This window comes from Eschrichtius robustus, chromosome 9 (assembly GCF_028021215.1).
Source record: "Eschrichtius robustus isolate mEscRob2 chromosome 9, mEscRob2.pri, whole genome shotgun sequence".
NCBI classification, from domain to species: domain Eukaryota; kingdom Metazoa; phylum Chordata; class Mammalia; order Artiodactyla; family Eschrichtiidae; genus Eschrichtius; species Eschrichtius robustus.
This window is the reverse complement of record NC_090832.1, coordinates 124,265,131-124,288,033: the sequence shown is the minus strand read 5'-3', so window position 1 is coordinate 124,288,033 and position 22,903 is coordinate 124,265,131. Positions and strand designations below refer to the sequence as shown.

Sequence of the window (22,903 nt, the reverse complement as noted above, 5' to 3'; positions counted from 1 at the left end):
TTTCTGCCGAGGGACGTGGAGCACCCCCCCTGCAGGAATTTATGAGTGTGGGGTTAAGTTATTTCGAACCTCCATAATGGAAAGTTCCCTTCAGGATCCCCTTCAGAAACTATTGATTTTCCAGTACAGTGTGTACTTATCAGTAATGCCAAGATTTTGTGGCATCATCTGGCCATGTCATTAGAAAACGGCTGAAACCCTATTCTTTTTTTTTTTTCTTCTTTTAGCAAAATTCAACATAACGAGCTACACTAGGCACTATGGATAACGCCATTCTGTGCATTAATTCTGAATTGCATAAGGTCTGGAGTATCTTCCTGTATATCTCTGCCAATAAGGTAAAGACGATCATGCTTCATTTGTTCTTTATTTTAATAGGGAATAATAAAAAAGTATTAAAATATCTGCGTTTTAGAGTCCAGTTATCAGAGAAGAGAAACAAATTCAATCAGGTTCAAGGCCCAAAGGCTGAATTAGAGTTGCCAGATTTCGTAAATAAAAATACACGATGCCCAGTTAAGTTTGAAATTCAGAGAAGCTATGATTTTTTTTTTTAAAGTGTTAAGTATGTCCCATGCAATATTTTGGACATACTTATACTGAAAACTTATCTGTATTTATCTGAGATTCAAATGTAACTGGGAGTCCTGTATTTTATCTGGTGACCCTGTAACCTATATGGGATTACAAAATAAGGCTGAAAAAGTTTCCTAGTATACGGTAAGAGTTCAGAACACTTTATAACTTGTTAATATCTAACTTCAGGTACCATGAAACACTCATTGCATTCACACAGAGTATGTGTAGCAGCAAACCCTTTGAAACATGGTTCATTCATTAAATATTTGCTGGATGCCTTTTATGTGTTTAGCCTGTGCTAGACTCTGAGACCCAAAAGAAGTGAAAGGACTGGTCCATTGACCTTTAGAAGGCTAGGTTCAACTTACAAGTAGAACTTAGTTGCTGAAATTTAATTTTTTAAGCTACCCTGGGGTTAATTCCTCACGAGGCTTAGCTCTGCATGGGGTACCGTAAAGAGCCCTGTGGACTAATGGGGAGTCTGGATGAGGGTAGTAGCCCTTGAAATGTGCCTTCTTGGGAGCTTTCGGAGGCAGATCTCCCTACAGGTAGCCCCTGTGTGGACAGGCGCTAGCCATTTGCTTGTTTGGGCAGGAAAGGATAAAAAGTAGATATTTTGCAATTTCTGTAGAGCGAAGCAAAAATTCTCCCCGAGCTTCTGGACACTTGCGTTCTCTTTTCAAAACCACTGTGAAAATCTTTAGGGCTTAACTAGAATGCACCTTGAAATTTTATTGCCCTATAATCCTGTTTGCTGCAGCACATTAAAATTCCCTTGAATGTTTCTTATGTAACTACGTCTGGTTAACTGTCATCTTGAAGTTATTACAACTTAGTCTTTGCTGCTTTTTTTTCTCCAGAGCTGTGAAAGTCCTTTTCTCAGATGCTTCTAATGCACCAAACGCACCATGCACCCCAGACCTTACCCCCTCCCAATTTGTGTAGCACCGGTTGTGTTGTCAGTCTGGGTATTTGTTTTGTCAGGGTAGAGATCTTATTTAAGGAACATTTCTAACTGTCATTGGTTATTTATGTACTCCCCTGGCCTGCATTGGGTAGGAGAAATCCACAGCTTTCACCATCATCAAAACATTTAATAAATACTTTCTCATGCCCTTGGCTTGATGCTCTGTGAAGAGTTACAGAGGGTTGTACAAAGCTGGCTCCTTTCACTAGCAGTCTTAATTGAAAAGTGAAACAGGGATATGAACAAACAAATAAAACACAAAGCAGCAGTGAATTTGCCAAACTATGAGTGGCCAAGCTCGTTCCCACTTTAGAGCATCTGCTGGTTGTTCCAGCTCCTTGGAAAGCTCTTTCTCCAGATTTTTGCATCTCTTGTACCCTCACTTTATTAGTATTATTATTATTATTACCATCATCAGTTATTGAAATGCTAGTTTCTCAGAGAGAGCCTCCTACTTAAAATAGAGTTTCCCTCTAGCATTTTTACCAAGTTACTCTAAGCCTTTATCCTAATTTTAGATGCATATTATCAGTACATCTGTCTCTACCTGAAATTGTATTATAAATGGATTTATTTCTTGATTTATGGTTTATTTGTCACCATAGAATGAAGTTCCATAAAGGCCAAGAACTTTGTCTAATTTACCACCATGTTCTGAGGGTCCGAAATAACGCCTACTATGCAGGATATGCTTGTTAAATTTTGGTGAGTGAATGAATGACCGAATCCCATTTGGCTCAGGATGAGAGGTGCAGCAAAAATATCTATTGGGGAAGGTGTTAAAGAAGATGTAAGAATAGTGAAGAGTGATAGGGAACCCAGTTAAAATAAGAGCAGGATCTCCGAGATTGTCTGCTTATGGAAGGGGTCCAGAGGAGACCCGGGTGGAAAACTTCCAGTCTTGAGGTAGGAATGGAGCACCAAACAATAGGAGAGAGACGGTGTCTGTGGGGATGTTTAGGGCAGGAGTCTTCAAACCTCTTCTTGGTTCCTGTGCTCAAGCAGTTGAGAACAGTGGGCCAGCTTGTGTGGACAGCATTTATGTGGCCTGGTGCTTAGGGCAAGAGTGACAGGAAGCCCAGCTTCTAGTGCCCACGGGTCTGTTCTCTTTGTTCCCAAATCAAACCTCATCTGGCAGCCTGGTAAACTGAGGACTTCAGTTGTCCTGGGCCGTGACTAGTCTCTTTTTCATCACCTGCTACACCTCTCAGAACTCAGGAATCCCTGAGAGAAGTTTTCCAGACAATGAGTACAGAGACTGAGGTCTGTCTCCTATTTGAAGTAAGGGTAGGGGCCAATGTATAAAGGGCAGCGTGTTCATCAGCCCTTTCAGCTGATAAGACTGTTGGCGTTTCCACTGGCATCTTCAGCTGGTCAAGCCTCACGAACAAACAGTCCTGTCCTGGGGCATTATATGTGTCATGACCCTTTGCTGTTGATGTTTCAGGAGTGTCCCAATTGCAGAATGCTGTTGTGTTGTCAGACCCCATGCCCGCCGTGGTGTTGCATACGGTCACAGTAAGGCTTCTGATTGTAGGTGAGGTTCTATAATTGCCAAAGATGTTGAAGATCTGGTGCAATAAGGATCCCGGACTTCAAGAAATCATCTAAAAATTAGTTTCAGGCTTTCATTGTTGCCACTTGTATTCATTAAAACCAACTTGAACTCTCTCCATCTCGTCCTAAGTCCCAAACCACTTAAGCCATGGCGATTTTCATGAGAAGGGATGTTGGGAGGGAAATGGGTCAAGAGAAGTGAAACAAGCATGATATATTTCATAAAAAGTACTGAGCATTTCATATAAAGCTCCATTATAAAGCAGGTAGGCGTGGGGCTTCTGAATCAACTCAAGGTTTGAAGAGCCAGTTGAGGAAATCTCTAAAAGATGGGCATATAAAGAGATAGTTTTTCCTCATGTCCATGAAAGGACAAGCTTCGACAGTATGGGCATGCCAGGATTCTGACTCGCAACTCCATGAGAAGTCTTCCACTGCTCCGGCTCCCCGTCCCGTGTGTGCGTGTGCGTGTGCGTGTGCGTGTGCGTGTGTGTGTGTGTGTGTGTGTGTGTGTGTTATCTTTCCAGGCCATTTGGAGGGAGGACCTGACGTTTGTTGAGTTCCTCCTCGGGGTCAGGATGCTTAGCACTTGACGTACATCATCTATCATCTTGTTAATAGCTAATAGTGCCAATATTTTCCCCACTTTACTGAGTAGGAAATGAAATTTAGGAGGGATTGAGTTCTAGCTCTCCAGCTGGAAGGGAGAAGAGGGAGGATTCCAGGGCGAGTCTTGAACTTCACGTTCTTTGCTCTGTCCTAACGTCTCCACCCCTCCCACCTCTCACCCTTGGCTGTGGATGGTCAGTGCTGCAGTTTCTCTCCATCCTCTGAACTTAAGAGCAGGAGAAAGAATGCACAGCACAGCCCAGCCGAGTTAGCGTGAACCCTAAGAAAAAGTGGTTCTACGGTGTGAACAGTTCCCACAGCAGGCCTTACAGACAGTGTATAATATCAGTAGTACATGTTCACTTTGATTAAATAATTATGTTTTCCATTTAATCATCAAAATAATCCTGAGAATTAGATTAAAGGGTATTATGATAATCTCACTTTTAAGGTAAAAAACATGAGACCCAGAGAGACAGAGCTTGTACGTAAGAAATAAAGGCCTTTAGATCTTGTTCAGTGATTACGCAGAGGGAGACTATTTCTGTTTGAGATACACAAGGCAAATTGGTATCCAGGTCCTTCTACCCCTTCTATCAGCCATCTATCCAAATGGCAGGTGCATCATAGCAACACAGCAGGTAGAAGATTCAGGAAGAGCATCTGAGCTTTTCTTATACGATGAGATCACGTAAATTGCCTATTGTGAGTGGATTACCTGACAAAAAATAAGCATGATTTAAATTTTTAGTTTGCACTCAGAATTCAGCAAACTACTTCAGTGCTGTCAAAGCTGTTTTCTGTATGTCCTATTACAGAGCATGGGCCACTTAATCTTTAAAAAGTGATCAATTAGCCTGGCTTACATCACGTCTTACTGACAGTGCTTGCTACCAGCTGGCTGCTTTTGAATCTGGGTTTTTTGTTTTTTTCCTTATTTTAAAGAAAATGTCTGAAAGGAAAGGTAAAGAGTGTAATGAGACATGCTAACCTCTTACAAAGCTCTGAATACATTTCTATAATTCCTGAAATGTTCATTAGTTTTCTTGTGCTGCAGGCTGATCACACCTGTTTACTTTTGCCACCCGAAACGTTCCTTAGCATTTTTCTCCTAGTCTGCAGTGTCTGCCTAATGATGTCACAAGCCTTTCTCAATACACAATGTCAACAAGGTTCTTTGTCACTTGGTAAATAGTCGAGGGTGATTGGGGGCGAAGGGCAAGACCAGAGCTGAGGACCTGGGTTCTAGTTCTGTACTAGTACTAGTTGATGTATTTCTAAGATGGCACTTAAGGAAACCCATTCATGTGATTTTTATTTAGCCTTGGGTGATGCAAGAACAGCTATAATTTTTACATAGTGTTTCTGAAGAACAGCTCTGCTCAGAACCCCTGCTTTGCAGATGCCAGTCGTGCCCAATCTATGTCACTTAGCCTAGACCTTCTAGAAAGCAGAGCCTGAGGCAGTGATTATGATCCTTATGGTTTATTTGCCAGATGCAACGACAGGACGTTGAGGTAAGGAACAGGTGTAATTTGTTGCAACCCAATGTATCACCATGCTGGCTACTGCATCACAGGGTTTCACAAAGCAACACAATAGCTAATGCAGCAAGCTTGTTCAAACAGCAGGAGAGAATCCTCCAGAAAGTTTGAAAGGAGGCATTGTACCTTGGAGTAGTACATAGGAGAGAGAAAGGAAGGGAAATTTATCTCCTTGTCCTCCTTTTCCTACTGGTCAAGTTTTAGCCCTTGGGGAACTACCTCTTCTACATTTCCAGTTGTCTATCTGGCCCCTGAGTGGCTCTTCAGGAGAACAGGTCTCCTGTCCTGCAGGGGGTGCTTCAGCCAATTCCAAAGGTGGAGTGGATTGGGCAGCAGGTGGGGTGCTGACTCAGAAAGAGAGGGAGAAGGTGGTCAGGGTTTGTATTTGACCATGCAATATCGTCACTGGAGTAGGGAAGAGACCACTGAGGGATTATTTCAGTATGTCAAGAAGATAGAGTTGAATTTAAAGAGAAAGTGGAAAATTGCAGGAGGACAGGAGCCACGCAGAAGGTATCAAGGAAAGAAAAATCAGTGTTGAACATTGTTGATTGGCACTTGACATCTCTTCCCATCTTCCTGTATTCTCCCCTGTATCCCAGGAATTGGAAGACAAAAAATTCTATTTACCAGACTCCCTTGCAACTCGGGCTGTGGTTTTGCCAGTAGGAAGCAGTTGCGTGAAATGTGGCAGAAAGGCCTTTCTTATGTCAGTGTGATACCACCAAGCAAGTTCCTGGAGCTGTGTGTATTGGTGACAACAGTAGTTTTCTGGAACTCTAGATTGCAGCTATGGCTGTGTGATTTTAAAACCAAGAGTCCAGTAGGGCCCTCTGCCTTCCCTTCTCTCAAACCTTCCAAAGATTTTGTATGTACCCTCTTTCTACATTTACACCCTTTATGAGTGAGATGTGTGGAGCAGTTTGTTTTCTGTAACGCAACCAGACAGAAGCACTGAGAGCAACGTCGGCTTTGTGGGAGCCTGATGCACTGAGCCCCATGTTCTGCTCCTCATCTCCATCCGTCATCAGCCCTGGGATGGGAAGGGCCAGCAACAGCAAGGTTGCAGGGCTAAAAGGGCTCAGAATACGGGGTCAAACTTTCAGGCTTGAATTCTGGTCCCACCGCTTACAACATATTTAACTTTAGACAAGGTATTTCACCTCTTTGGATTTTTGTCTCCTCAATGTAAAAATGGACTAGTCGTAAGTAACTCTAAATAACTTAGGTCGTTGCTATACCGACTTAACGAGATAATGGGTACAACATTTCTTTTAACAGCTGTAACGTGTTTTAAATCTGAAAACTTTAAAACATCAGTACTTCAAGTAATTCATGTTGAAGATCGTCACCAAGACTAGAATGAACCTGCCCAAACGGTTCCAGACCCCAAGAGCTGTTTGCTCACCACTGCACCCCCAGTTGCCAATATAGAGCTTAATGAACGTTTATGGAATGAATGATTGACAGATACCGGGCAGCTTATATGCAGACTGTGAGTTGCAGGTGGGGAAGTAAGAATAGACCAGTGTTTGGTTTCACTCATGAGTGGCCAACCCTCTGCTCTCTAGGGTGTGTGGAAAGCATTGAAGGGACTCATTAAGTCTCGCCCCCTTTTGGTTGGTGACCTAATCAAGTGTTTGGAGTTGTCAGTGCATTTTCTTCAATATGTGTTTTTTTAAAATAAAATTATTTATTTTATTTATTTTATTTTTGGCTGCATTGGGTCTTCGTTGCTGCGCACGGGCTTTCTCTAGTTGCGGCGAGCGGGGGCTACTCTTCGTTGTGGTGCGCGGGCTTCTCATTGCGGTGCTTCTCTTGGGGCAGAGCACGGGCTCTGGGTGCATGGGCTTCAGTAGTTGTGACACACGGGCTTAGTTGCTCCGTGGCATGTGGGATCTTCCCAGACCATGGCTCGAACCCGTGTGCCCTGCATTGGCAGGTGGATTTTTAACCACTGTGCCACCAGGGAAGTCCTTCAATACATGTTTGAAGTACTCAATATGTAGTTTTCTTACCAAATCTTATTGATGCAATGGAGATCTGATTGTCAGGAACCTGTGGAGGATGTATGAATGTATACCTGTTTTTCTCACTTGTCTGTCTTATAAAGTGGTACCACAGAGAGTCTCAGTTTCCCATGTATCAGGATCTCCCCAGGACCTTGTTACAGAATTCGCTTTCCTTGCACATCTCTATTTCTAACCAGCTCTGTGGGTTAGAGGCACAGAGAAGTGTGGGAACCACTGGTATGGTGGCTTCACACATTTTGTCTAGTGAGAAAACATTTTTGCATGACCACCTTACACTTGTGTAACAAACATATATTTTGATTTGCATTACACAAGAGCATTAAGAATTATAGTATGACTCCCAATTTACATAAGAGGAAAATGATGAACCCCATCTTCTTACTCCAAAATACACTGGTATTTCTGTTGTGCATCTAGTTCTGTAATTTCAGTACAGCTTTTGTCATTAATCAGCTTTGTTATTTGCTCCTCTACACCTCAGCTGCCCCTCTTACAAATACCTTGAGGGTGGGCTGGGATGGAGGAGTGGGAAGCTGGGACCCTGAAATTGGATGGGGAGTGGGCTAGTTTTTTGCCTTGATCTTGACTGAAAGAATAACGTTTACAGGCAGGACACGTATTTTTGACTCATTTCTCAAATTTAAAAATGTAATTCTTCCTTTTTCTATAACAACAATCGCAACAGAAATCGGTGGTTAACATTAGTTGAGCACTCATTTCAGGGCAGGCGTGGTGCTGAGAGCTTTACATCCTTCGTTGACTCCTCAAAACAACCTATAAGTCAGACATCATTATTGGCACCATTTGCAGGAGTAGAAACTGAAAGAAGCTCAGTAGTTGCCTAAAGGTACAGACTGTAAGTGGGAGAGCAGTGGGCCAACTCCAGAGGATTTAACCCCCATGGTGGCTTGCAAGGTGGTGATCCTGACCAATGCACGATGCCTCCAGGAAGTATCACTGAGTACGAGCAACTAGGTGGAGCTCATTATGGGGACTTCCTGGGACCCATTCGAATTTATTAAAAAGAGAAATGCTTCATGAATTGCTGTATTTTAACTGATATTTTTAACAAATTACTTGCATGGCTGATACCAAAGTAGAGAAAATTTTACCTAAAATTTCCAAGGCCTCCTTCTATTCCAAAAGTCCCTGTTGTTTGCTAAATGATTAAAAAAAGAAAAAGATTAAGTAAATACCATACTTCCTCAAACCTTAGCACTTTTAATCTGTTCCTGACTAGTGTGCTGTCTAATCACTTGGAACTTCAGAGCTATTATCTAAACAGTTCACATTCTGACTCCAGGAGTTTTCAAAGTTGGGTGAGCATGATAACCTTTTTGGAGCAGGGAAAAAAATCTTAGAATTTCTATTTTTAAATTTCACAGTTTGTATGGAAACACAAAAGACCCCGAATAGCCAAAGCAATCTTGAGAAAGAAAAACGGAGCTGGAGGAATCAGGCTCTCTGACTTCAAACTATACTACAAAGCTACAGTAATCAAGACAGTATGGTACTGGCACACAAACAGAAGCATAGATCAATGGAACTGGATAGAAAGCCTAGAGATAAACCCACGCACATATGGTCACCTTATTTTTGATAAAGGAGGCAAGAATATACAATGGAGAAAAGACAGCCTCTTCAATAAGTGGTGCTTGGAAAACTGGACAGCTCCATGTAAAAGAATGAAATTAGAACACTCCCTAACACCATACACAAAAATAAACTCAAAATGGATTAAAGACCTAAATGTAAGGCCAGACACTATAAAACTCTTAGAGGAAAACACAGGCAGAACACTCCATGACATAAATCACAGCAAGATCCTTTTTGACCCACCTCCTAGAGAAATGGAAATAAAAACAAAAATAAACAAATGGGACATAATGAAACTTAAAAGATTTTCCACAGCAAAGGAAAACATAAACAAGAAGAAAAGACAATCCTCAGAATGGGAGAAAATATTTGCAAATGAAGCAACTGACAGAGGATTAATCTCCAAAATATACAAGCAGCTCAGGCAGCTCAATATCAGAAAAACAAACAACCCAATCCAAAAATGGGCAGAAGACCCAAATAGACATTTCTCCAAAGAAGATATACAGATTGCCAACAAACACATGAAAGGATGCTCAACGTCACTAATCATTAGAGAAATGCAAATCAAAACTACAATGAGGTATCACCTCACACCGTTCAGAATGGCCATCATCAAAAAATCTACAAACAATAAATGCTGGAGAGGGTGTGGAAAAAAGGGAACCCTCTTGCACTGTTGGTGGGAATGTAAATTGATCAGCCACCATGGAGAACAGTATGGAGGTTCCTCAAAAAACTAAAAATAGAACTACCATATGACCCAGCCATTCCACTACTGGGCATATACCCTGAGAAAACCATAATTCAAAAAGAGCCATGTACCACAATGTTCATTGCAGCTTTATTTACAATAGCCAGGACATGGAAGCAACCTAAGTGTCCATCAACAGATGAATGGATAAAGGAGATGTGGCACATATATACAACGCAATATTACTCAGCCGTAAAAATAAACGAAATTGAGTTATTTGTAGTGAGGTGGATGGAGTTAGAGTCTCTCATACAGAGTGAAGTAAGTCAGAAAGAGAAAAACAAATACCGTATGCTAACACATATATATGCAATCTAACAAAAAAAAAAATGGTTCTGAAGAACCTAGGGACAGGAATAAAGACGCAGACGTAGAGAATGGACTTGAGGACATGGGGAGTGGGAAGGGTAAGCTGTGACAAAGTGACAGAGTGGCATGGACATATATACACTACCAAATGTAAAACAGATAGCTAGTGGGAAACAGCTGCATAGCACAGGGAGATCAGTTCGGTGCTTTGTGACCACCTACAGGGGTGGGATAGGGCAGATGGGAGGGAGACACGAGGGAAGAGATATGGGGATATAAGTATATGTATAGCTGATTCACTTTGTTATATAGCAGAAACTAACACGCCACGGTAAAGCAATTATACTCGAAATAAAGATGTTAAAAAAAAAAGTGGCTGAAACTTAGAGGCCTGGCATAAAAAGAATTTATATTTTTAACTGATCCTTCGAAAAGTTTATATTCACGTATAATGCACTAGTGTAGTCGTGTGTGTTAAATCAATGACTAAGTAAACAAACATTTATTGAGGATGGTCAAAAATTTGGAGACCACCAATTTAGCCATTTTTCTTTTCTTTATTTTTAATTTAATTTTTATTTTATATTGGACTATAGTTGATTTACAATATTGTGTTAGTTTCAGGTGTACAGCAAAGTGGTTCGTTTATACGTATATCCGTTCTTTTTCAGATTCTTTTCCCGTATAGGTTATTACAGAGTCTTGAGTAGAGTTCCCTGTGCTCTACAGTAGGTCCTTGTGTATTATCTATTTTATACATAGTAGTGGGAATATGTTACTTCCAGTCTCCTAATTCATCCGTCCCCCACCACCTTTACCCTGCGTGAAGCTGGTTTTGAAGCTGGTTTTCTCTACGGATAGAAGTAAGGTCTGTGTTCCACTTGTCTATTGCTATGTAGCAAACTACCCCCCAAATAGGTAGTTTAAAACAGTATCAATATTTAATTTTCTCACAAAGCTGACGTTTGGGCAGGGCTCAGCCGGACTGGCTTGTGTCCGCGCCATCAGGATGGCTTGGAAGCTGGGCTGGAGGCTGCCCGTTCACAGGCCGGCTGTTGATGCCAGCTGGGGTCTGGGAGAACTCAAACACTTGGAGACAAAAATAACTGGGGCTCCTAGGCCCCTCTCTCTTTCTCTTGGTGGTCTCTCCACGTGATCTCTCCAGCATGGCAGCTTCAGCTTAGCTGGACTTACTATAGAGCTGCTCAGGGTGTCCAAGGTGCATGTCCCAAGGGAGAGAGCCAGGTGGAAGCCCGATGACCTTTTCTAATCCAGCCTCTGAAGTTGCCCAGGGTCATCTCTGCCACATCTTATTTTTTAGAAGTAAATCACTGGGATTCAGACTCCACTTTCTGATGGAAGGAGTGTCAAAGGCTTTGTGAACATATACTAACACGTCCATGCTTTGCTTAACCTGACTGGGCACAGTGAAAGGCCAGTGATGTGACTGGCCACCATCTAACTAAATCTGTGCATTAAGCCGCAGGCTGGATGTGAACCGGAGGGGCTGAGCTGGTCTCCAGACTGAGTGGATTAAACCCACCTGTCTCTCTTCCGTTCCTGCATCTCTACCCCAGCACCCTCACAGGCCTTGGGAAACTCTGCCAGGCTTCTAGCCCGGTCCAGGAGTATTTGAAAAGGCATTTGGAGGTGGGAATGGAAAAAAACATTAGGAATAGACTAGGTGACACCCCACTGAAAGGGAAAGGATGACTGGATTCCTTTTTTCTATTCAGGTAGGCCTGAGAGGAAGGGATTCAGGATCCTCCACCAAAATATCATGTATGTCAAATTGTCATCACAGGTATGTGTGTTAGTAAAAAAATGCATACCCCTTCCTTCAAAAGGTCATGTCAATAATAGGTATGGGTGCCTATGAAAAAATATGTATACTTTCCATCAAAAGGTTATGTCAATAATAGATGCGTGTTCTAATAAAACTATGTACTTTTGCTATAAGCATTTTCCTACTTGCAGGTTAGTTAGTGTTCCTGAAAGTATAGCCAACGAACATTTGAAATCACTTTCTGTTTTGCTCCTCCCAACATTTCAGATAAAGTAAATTTATAACAAGGTATTTGAATAAAATCTCTTTTCTATACATAATAAAACACTATAAAAGAATTCCCTCATGGTAACCTACTCCATTGAGGTGATAGAGCTAAATGCTTTGATTTATGTAACTTTCATTTAAGTCATAACTTGTAAGAGTATGTCTATTCCTGAAATTATTCTAATTTCTGGTCTAAAGACTAATAACAGCTTCCTTTGACATTTGATCAAGTAGCTTAAAACTTAGAAGCCAGAGAAGAATGAAGAACAGTTGCAAGTTGTTCAGAGGAGAGTCTTAAAGATGATTAAAGGGTTGAGAAATAAGATCCAACAAGGTGTAATTTATTGAGATTATTCAGCTTTTACAGGCAGAGTTGAGGGATGACTCAGTCCGACTTCTGTTGACCAGAACCCTCCCCTGCGCCCCCCCCATATACAGTTCTATGCCAAGTGATGCCATAATTGGGATTCTGGAGTAGTGAAAATTTCTGTAATGGCTTTGATTCTGTCTGTGTCCTCTGCCACCAAGTTTAAACTCACTAAATGTAATTTTAGTGCTTTCTAATACTTTGAAAATGGGTAATCCATAGGAACCTTATTCTCAGACCAAGCCAAAAAATAGAGGATTTTTACACTTTAAACTCTCAAACAGAAAGGTGTCTTGTTGTTCATCTCTATCTAATTGAGCCAGTAGCTTAATTTTGGTTAGTTTTAGTAAAAAATAAAAAGTCCATAAAAATCAAGTTTGTAATTAATAATTACAGTGGAGTTTCTAGGCTGGTTTTTAAAGAATTTTCTGTAGTGGTTGCTAATCAATTTTTCTCTCCCTAGAATGACTTAAATATTATGGTACCTTAAAATGCTGAAGATAGAAATGATCTGTATATTTCTTTGAAGGCTAGGATCTATGAATTTTCTTTTTTTTAGTTGTTTTTTCATTGATCTTAAGGGTTTTTCAATATTCTACTTTAGAATGAAAACTCCTGTGTGGTTTATGTCTGTAAAAGACAAATTTAGTGCTGTTCTCTTTGCAGAGAATTCGTTGCATACTTATGTTTCCTAATTACTACATTAGGAAACATTAGGAAACATTGTCTTAGGGACTTTTTCCTGTAATCGATTAGTTTTGTATTTATTTTGATAAAGATAGCCGTTACATCAGTACTTGACCTGTGTTTTGTAATACACATTCTTGCCCTAGATAAATTTTGTCTCTGTGGTAAATGCATTGCACACAGAAAAGACCTTAGACCCTACTTCTTCTTCTTGTAAATCAGTTCACTTTTGTGAGTTTCTAGCTGTGTTCTTATTATAATTGACTCAGCAATGGGAGAAATGTTTAGTTGGATTTCAAAAGACATTCCATCTAGCTGTGGTAGAAAGGCGTTTACTTAAGGTATCTTGAGTATATCTTGTAGGCCCAGATTTTCTAATTCTTAGAGTGATCAAACCTGATAGATTTCATATCTTCACATGCCTGTGAATGCCCTACAAATAGATGTAAGGGTTATACTCAGCACAAATGTTGGGTGTTTGTATTTGCTTCACGGGGGCGCATTTAAGAAGAATGTGCCAGTACCTAACTCAGGCACCTTAGCAATTTATAAGCTACTGTAAAAAATGTGGAGATCTCACAAACCATGGATACATATATCACATTCCTGGAATGCTTAACAAAGAGATATTTCCCTTTGATGATACTCAAGGAATTTTTTTTTTTTTTTTAGTTCACTATTATCATTTGTTTTCTTTTTTTTTTCAGTTACTAACTTTTAAAATTATTTGGATTGAATTCATTTATGATTAGTCTCCTCTCTTTTCATAGAATGTCATGCTCATATGGTGGTCTGTCCCCAGGCAATCACTTTGTGCACTGGGGTGTTCTCAATAAGTTTGATAAAAATTTAAACTAGGATGCCAATTGGTATGGCCAGTCAAAACAATGGGAGACTCCTTTGACAGTGCCTTTGTAGGAACCTTCTTTCCTCCATTCCTCAGCCCTATGAAGTACAAAGCCATAACGATCCTCAGCTCTCAGGAAGGAAAAAGTCATAGCACCTGAGATGGCCGTAGGTCACCTTTATGATTCCATGAAGCTCATTGCTCCATTTCAGGCTCTGCTTCCTTTGGGACTGCATAATGAACTCAATGAAATTCTCCACCTGACTTTTGACTGCAGACTTGTAAGGTGAGAGCATATGAAGGCTTTCTCTCCTAGGACAAAAGATTGACGGAAGTACAGGTTGCTTGTGAGACCAATCTCAGTTGCAGGCTGAAGGCAGCTTATTTATTGAATGTTATTAAAATTTCATGGGATAACATTTGCACTCTCCCCAGCTAATTATTTTTAAAAATATCTGTCCTTTCTCTTTCCTGTTTCTTTTTGTTTGTTTTCCCTGAGTGTTTTTGTTTTGTTTTGTTTCGATTTTTAAATATACTGACTCTTTTGGTGATTGGAGTTGTTCTAGGTAGGCCCAGACCCTTTGATAGACTGGTAAATCCTCTCACACTGAAACAAAAAAAAATTACACACACACACACGCAACCACATAAAATCAAAATATATAGAAAGGAAAGTAAACTGTTATACAATTATTCTTGGGCCTCAGAATTATGCTCATAAAAGCTTAAGGCAAAGTGAAGGATGAAATCTAGACGAACTGGTACTAATGGAACACTTGCTTTCTGGCTTAAGAACTTATCTGAAACATTATGGGCACACTGAACTGCATTTTTAAACTTTGGTACTAGGAGAGCTATCACTGAATGAAATTCTGTGTTGCATCATTTTGCAAAATGAAGAATTCTTTCAACGGACAGGAGATTATCTTTAATAGATCTCTTTCCAACTTAACCTATCTTTCTTTTAATCTCTTTGCGCATCAAGTTTATAATTTATAAAATAGAAATACTAATTTATCCCTGATAGGGTGGTCAGGAAAATTGAAAGAGAATTCGTGTAAGCTTGCTTTTTAAGTAAAAAATGGTCTATATAAATTTTTAGAGGCTTGTGTTTCAGACTGGCACCTGTATTATATTTATAAGCCTTTAATATGTTACTATCATATTCTTTAATTTTCATAAAGGGGATGTCAGCAAAATTGGTGTCTAGTCCTGCCATGTGGCTGAATTCCAAGGTGTGACTTTGTGAAAGTCGTTGACTCCTTGGAACATCAGTTTCTTATTTATTCTCTCAGTATATGGATTGAGTGCCTCCAGTGTGCCAGGCACTGCTGTGGGCCCTGAGGAAACGGCAGTGAAAGGCCGAGGTGGAGCTCGGGGAGCTTGCGTTCTAGTGGGGAGAGGCGAGCCCCACGCAAAATGCATACGTAGATACTAGGGGGTGTTAGAAGGTGGTTTAAGTAGTGGTCTGCCAAAAGCAAGGGGATGAGGAATGCGGAGGGTGGATTTTTCTTTTCCAGCTTTAATGAGGGTAGCCCAGGAAAGGCCTCACTGAGAAGCTAACTTTTTTTTTTTTTAACATCTTTATTGGAGTATAATTGCTTTACAATGGTGTGTTAGCTTCTGCTTTATAACAAAGTGAATCAGTTATACATATACATATGTCCCCATATCTCTTCCCTCTTGCATCTCCCTCCCTCCCACCCTCCCTATCCCACCCCTCTAGGTGGTCACAAAGCACCGAGCTGATCTCCCTGTGCTCTGCGGCTGCTTCCCACTAGCTATCTATTTTACATTTGGTAGTGTATATATGTCCATGCCACTCTCTCACCCTGTCACATCTCACCCCTCCCCCTCCCCATATCCTCAAGTCCGTTCTTTAGTAGGTCTGTGTCTTTATTCCCATCTTGCCACTAGGTTCTTCATGACCTTTTTTTTTTTTTTTTTCTTAGATTCCATATATATGTGTTAGCATACGGTATTTGTTTTTCTCTTTCTGACTTACTTCACTCTGTATGATAAATAAATGCTGGAGAGGGTGTGGAGAAAAGGGAACCCTCTTGCACTGTTGGTGGGAATGTAAACTGATACAGCCACTATGGAGAACAGTATGGAGGTTCCTTAAAAAACTACAAATAGAACTACCATACGACCCAGCAATCCCACTGCTGGGCATATACCCTGAGAAAACCATAATTCAAAAAGAGTCATGAACCACAATGTTCATTGCAGCTCTATTTACAATAGTCAGGACATGGAAGCAACCTAAGTGTCCATCGACAGATGAATGGATAAAGAAGATGTGGCACATATATGCAATGGAATATTACTCAGCCATAAAAAGAAACGAAACTGAGTTATTTGTAGTGAGGTGGATGGACCTAGGGAAGCTAACTTTTGAGGAAAGACCTCAAAATGATAAGGGTAGAGCCAGGTGGGAATGAATAGGGGCAGGGAATGCAAATGCCCTGCAGTAGGAGCACGTCTTGGCAAGGAGGCCAGTGTGGCTGCAGGTGAGTCAGTGCGAGAACGGAGCAGAAGATGAGGCCAGTGGTCGGGGAGGGGAGGACAGACCAGCATAGGGCCTTGTAGGCCATTTTCTGAGTGAGTAAAGGGAACATTAGAGGATTTTGTATTATTTAGAGTTTAACAGGGTCTTTTGGCTGGAGAATATGAATACAGGGGTCAGGCTTTATCTTTTAAAATCTCTTATAGTCTAGGTCCAAGATCCTATGATGCTGAATGTTTTCCCTCCCAATTCTCCCACTGTTATTCCAGGAGGAATAAAAGCTTGTTCAGGCTCTTCTTGGCCCACTGGTGGGACCAGCTGTTTGGCAGACTCTAAGAATTAGTTCTCTATGAATGCGGGGTCAGTAGCACCAGTTGAACCTTCCCTTTCCCATGGCTTTCTAAAAATGATTTAAAAGAAGTTGTAATGTTTCAGAAGTACTAAAGAATTGATGATCATATATATATAAAGGTTCGTGTGTGTGTGTGTGTGTGTGTGTATCATGTATTTTTTTTTTTTAACATCTTTACTGGAGTATAATCACTTTACAATGGTGTGTTAGTTCCTGCTTTATAACAAAGTGAATCAGCTATATCATGTATTTCTGATCTCAGCACAAGTGAGAAGCCCAGTGCAAACCAACTTATGAACATCTAGGAAGACACCTCCCTAACTTTCCAATTCTTTACCAACCCACGGAAGGCTACCCTCTGAATGTTCACATGAGCCTCCTGCCTGACCAATAGGTGAAAGAATTTGTCTCAGTGTGGTACAATCACAGGGGATTCCTGGGTGAGGAACATGCTAGTTAATAAATTGTAGTCTAGTACTAAAATTATTTGCTATGCTAGTTTTATCAATTTGTTTTTACATGTGAACTCTCTAAATTCCTAAATACATTGTTATTTGGGCAGTCAATATTTTATGCATGTGGTGACTTGGAGTACATCAAGCTTTTAGAAGGATAAGAGTCTAGTATGAAGTCAAGCAGCTGTTGTTCTGTACATTCAAATGGTGGCTGATGATACTGATTAAAAAAAAGAATAAGATAATCTTGCCTGTTTTTTTTTTTTTTCCTAACATTGTAATTCAATCAAAGCTTCCTAATTTGGAAGTGAAATTTCTATATTTAGCAAGTCCACTAAGTTGGGTAGAGAAATAGAAACGACACCTCAAATTCCCTTATATTCTCTGAGAGAGAGAGAGAGAGAGAGAAACAGAGAGAGACAGAAAGACAGAGATAGACAGAAAGAGAAAGAGAGAGACCAATGTTCTCTGCAATGAATTTTTGTAGTTACAAGAGAAAACATTAACCAAAAGTATCAACAGCGTTAAAAAAGATGTGGGTGGCAGTTACCAAAGGGCATTTGGATCCTCTGTAGAAGGCCTTGGAATTCCCAAGAACTAAGTTTAATAAAGGAAAGATAAGAGTGTCATATTGAAATTCATTAAATCAACTTGGCGGGATATTCACAATTCATCTCATGCAAATGCATAAGACAGTTTCTCTGCATCACAATGGATTGAAAAGGACATACAGGTTGGTATTAGGTTTTAAGACAAAGTAGAAGCTAATTGTGACAGAGCAAAAGGAGCTATTAAAAAAGTGACATTGTTTATGAAACATGAGGAAGTACCGTGGACCTCTGGCCAAAAACAGTGACTGTCTTTATGCTTCTGGCTTGAGGAGACCAGAAATATGGGACTGCAGTGTATTATAAATATATTCATAAAATTATTTCCCAGGTTTACTGCTTGCTTTGAGAAGTTGCTTATATATGATTAATAGGAGGGAAGACACTAACCAGACTTTTGAGAAGATTCGTGAGTAAAAGTGATGATCCGATAGTTGGCTTTCCTGATCCTTTATACATTTTTAATTTCCTTCCACCCAGCCAATTAGTCAGTGATTTTGAAACTGTTTAGACAAGCATTCTTCTCTGATGCAGATCACTTGCACAAAAAGTTAGGAGATCCCAGAGATTGGAGCCTGACTGGTAGATGTCATGTCCACCACCACTGTGCCACCGTCTGTCACCAGCAAAGCCAGTGAGAGGTCCAGCTTTGATTTAGAGGTTGTTAGGCAAATTGTCTCAATTTTGAAAATCATCTCTTTTAATAACAATAGCAAGTACTTACATAGGCTGTTATCTGACTGTATTTAATCCTCACATTGACCCTGTCTGATGTGTATCAGTTAGCTTTCTATGTGTACGAAGCCACCCTAAAGCTTAGTGGCTTCATCCATATCATTTAATATTACTCACTAGTCTGTGGGTCAGGTGGGCAGTCCTGATCTGGGCAAGGCCAGTGTGTCTCCTGGCAGCCTGGGGGTCAGGGGGTGGAGTTTTGATCATCTCAGCTGAGCTCTGTTCTATCTCTGGAGTCTCATGTGGGACCACTGAGCTGACTCACTGCTTCTGGTCCGTGTGATTGCTCATCACCCAGCAGCATCCTGTTTGCAAGGGGGATTCAGGGCCTTGGGAAAGAGTGGAAGAGAGCAAGGTCCCTTGAGACCTGGTCTTGGAGCTGATGCAGTGTCACTTCCAGTGAATTCTGTTGGCCAAAAGAGTCAGAAGGCCAGCCTATAGTCAAGGGAAAGAGGCTGCCCTGTTTGACGAGAGGAGCCGCGGGGGGCATGGGTATTGGGAGGAGTCAAGGACTGTGTCCGTTTCTCCCATCGAGCACAAGTGGACACAGCCGTTTCCATTTGACAGGTGAGAGAGCTGAGATACACACTTTCCGTGACACAAGGTCATGTGGGATGTAAGTGTCCAAGTCAGCATTCAGACACCGGCAGTCTGACTCCACAATCCATGGTCTTAACCCATATGCTACATGTTTATTTTTGCGAGTGTGTTTCCTAGGTGTCACTGCTGCAGGCGTTGTGGATCACGGGAAGCCATGCTCATTGCCTTCTTTCACGGGAAGGACCTCTCACTCCCACCATCCATTCCACCCCATCCCCTTGACCAAAGGCTTTCAGTGACTGACACTTCTTTCCCCTTTAGTATTTCCTCCTGGTTTTTACTCTTTATCTCAAAGAGAAGAATCACGAGGTTTTTAAAAGTGGGTTTTAGCAAGGCATTGCCTGGTAACGTGCTTTTGTCATTTAGAATACCAATAACCAAGGGTAGGAACTGTCTATGTACATTTTTATTTAAGATTTTGTTTTAGCAAATTGCAAAATATCTTTAAAAAATTCTAAAATGAGCTCTTTCTTTCATTAGCATGTACAAATAACATGGACCTTGACTGCATGTTACAGTTGTTTCACCAGTAGGTAGCAAATGGTTGGCATTCGGTACGGGTCAATTAAATGGAGGAAGGAAGGAAGCCAAAATATGAATGATTATTAATACATATTTTTAAACATTGATTTTATCAAGTAGATTATACTCATATTATACTCTTTACTCTTCAAAATCCCTTTCTGTGTTTTTGTTTGTTCAGTGCCATTTTCTTTTCCCATTATGCCTGTTACACTTTATGTGTATATATATATATGTATATATGTATATTATATATATATATACTTGTGTGTGATACCATAATACTGTATCCAGATTTTAAAGAAGTCCTTTGCTAATTTCGAATTCTCTTTCTCTATAGTTTCACATTATGACTCTCTTGATCTGGACGCATAGCAGCATATCTAGTACTTGCATGAAAGTTCTTGAGACTAAAGAAACTTTCCACCCACATTGGGCCTCTACAAAGATGGAGGTCACCACCCACCCCTCCTCCTCTCTGCTGCTCTTTTGAAATCTAATCCTTGGGCTCGACCTAGTGCTATGCATTCATTAGAACCCATGCAAGTATGAGTGTTGAAAGCTCCTTGAAGTTCTTTATTGGAACCTCTTCTCAGTTACCTGCTTAGTTGTTTGTGATGCTTTTCTCACTTTACCAATGGGAATTGAGACACAGACCAGGTAGGCAGCTTGTCAAATACAAAATCAAGGCCGAGGGATTGGGTAGCCAAGATAAGAACTGAAGGAACCTCATTTTATAGCCCATTGTTCAAGAGACTAAGATACGTAGTTTGTAAGGAAAGAATAATGGGGAGAATAAATACAGCCTCTCTTAACCATGACTCATGTGTGTGTGTGTGAAGATTTTTGATTAGAACATACTAAAAGTTTGCTATGTGGTTAGTTTGTAGAATTAATAGTGGAGACACATGATTATTAACAGGAGAAACATTTTATGATTCATCTCATAAGCATGTATGATTGCTTTCCAGAAACAGAGCTTATGCCTAGGAGACAAAGAGCAAAGTGAGCTTAAATTGATTTCTTCCCCTAGAGATTAGAACGCAAGTCACCAGAATGTATGAGAACGGTCCCAAGTGAGAGAGCCGCTGAACAATGTGTTCTTCCTTTGTGATATTCCCTATTTTAACCCTAGAGTCTGTCCATATCCAGCAACTGGTCTCGGAATGCTTTCTATGAATATATTTTATTACACTGACATTCCTTGTCATTAAGAATTCTGAGTTTTCATCAAACAAGAAGTGGGATTTACTCCTTAGTATCACTGGCTCAAAAGTCTGTGGTCTTTCTGACGTAAGAAATCACTTTCTTTTGGGACCATTATTTTAATTATATTTTTAAATAATTAGTACCATATATTCATACAGTTAGCTGTGTATTTTGCCAATTTCTTTATCTGTCTCCACAGTAAGGAAAGAAATTGCTTCAGCGTGGGGGCCACAGACTTTCAGCATCCTTCCTCTGGATGCTTCGCCATCCACAGCTCAGGGCTGGGAGGGAAGGAGGTGCCCTAGATGCCCTCACCACTGGACGCGCAGATGGGCGAGGACAAGGTGCGTGCTCAGAGAAAGTGGCAGAAAGCACACAAAATGTAAACGACTTCTGCGGAAGACTTAACTGATTCAGAGTCATTTCTTTCTTTTCAGTTACAATTCTGAGCATTGCATTAGAAAGGGCCTAATAAGAGGGAGTGACATGTGCCTGAAGAACTACCCGACTGCTGCTAATATAGAAAATAATTGAAATTTAAACACAACGATGACACACACACATCTGTGACGGCCTGTTGTATAGCACTGTACGGGTGACAAAGGCTTTTATCCTGATTAGCAGGGGAGAGTACGGCAGGGAGCACTCTATAAGTCAGCCGTTCTCTTTGTCATTTTCAATTTACAATTATCAAACTGCCTGACCGAGAGGCAGGATAATTAGTGCAGTCTTTCACAGACTTATAAAAAGAATGGCCTCCACAACAGTGGAGCTGTTGTTCAAAACACAGATTCCCAGCCCCACTCAGATCCTGATGAACGAGGGCCTCCAGGAAAGTGCCCTGAAAATGAGTATTTTTAGTAAGTTTGAAGGTGCTGTGGGTTAGCTGGTAGTTAGGAGGACCTAACAGAGTTCAACTCTGCCATCCACTGTGTTGAGATGAAGGGTTATTTTACCTCATTTAAGTATCCGTGTCCTCCTCTGCAAAATCAGGGTGATGACAGTACCTCCCTCTGAGTGCTACGGTGAACACCGAATGACCTCGTGTGTGCAAAATATTTATCACAGTGCTTGGCACAAGTGCTGGGTGAGCTGCTTCTACTGCTGCTGTCACTATTGTCATTTTATCCAATGAGCGTGATGTTCGTGGTCCAGCCAGTTGCAGAAAGTCTTGCCTATAAATGAGAAAGGGAATGATTCTAGGGAAAAGGATGACGGAAAGGAAGCTCTGACAGGCTGGATGAGGGCTGAGACATTCTACGTTAGAGTCCATGGAGAAAATGGGCTTGGAAAGAGTTCCCAGGGCAACCGAGGGTACCCAGTTCTGTTCGTGTCCATGCTCCAAGTATTCGCTTTGTTTTCCCCCTCTGGGGGGGAATCAGGTGCTCGGCTCATTTGCCTTGATAAGAAACATTTCTGGAGGAACTAAGACATGATACACGTTTAATTGGTCCATAATATTATTTTATTTTGTTTTATTTTATTTCATCTGGGATGTGCTGATAAGAGGGTATTACCTTGCATGACCAGGTCTATCAGAAATGTAAATATGTCGAGTTCTCATGATGTCAAATTCATTTATTTATTCATTAATTCAATACATATTTGTTGAGCACCTGCTATGTGCCAGGCACTGTTTTAAGCACAAAGGTTATATCAGTGAATAGTATAGGCAAACACCCCTGTCCTCACAGAGTTTATGCTCTTGTGTATGTAGTGGGGGGCAGTTACTAAACAAAATAAACGAAAATTATGTGGTGATAAAGAGAAATAAAAGCAAAGAAGGAGGATAGGGAGTATGGGCAGAGTGTATGTGTGTGTACGTGTGTGTATGCGTGTGCGCTCACACGTAAAGTGAGGCCAGATCACGTGGGGCCTCGGTAAGTGCTTTGACTTTAAGTGCAATGGGAAGTTTCTAAAAGGTTTTGAGCAAACAATATTTTAAAAGGATCCCTGTGGCTTTGGGGCAGTACATTCTAGGGAGGCAATAGAACTAGAAAGCAGGCTATTA

At 40.8% G+C, this 22,903-nt stretch overlaps 1 long non-coding RNA gene across 1 annotated transcript in view; it reads left to right on the top strand.

Annotated features, from left to right (window-relative positions):
- The first annotated feature begins 225 nt into the window (after positions 1 to 225).
- The window catches only part of LOC137769604 (uncharacterized), a 337,859-nt gene continuing 315,181 nt past the window's right edge, over positions 226 to 22,903 (top strand). The window contains exon 1 of the long non-coding RNA XR_011075013.1: positions 226 to 338. This is a non-coding gene — a long non-coding RNA (uncharacterized lncRNA). The remainder of the gene's footprint in view (positions 339 to 22,903) is intronic.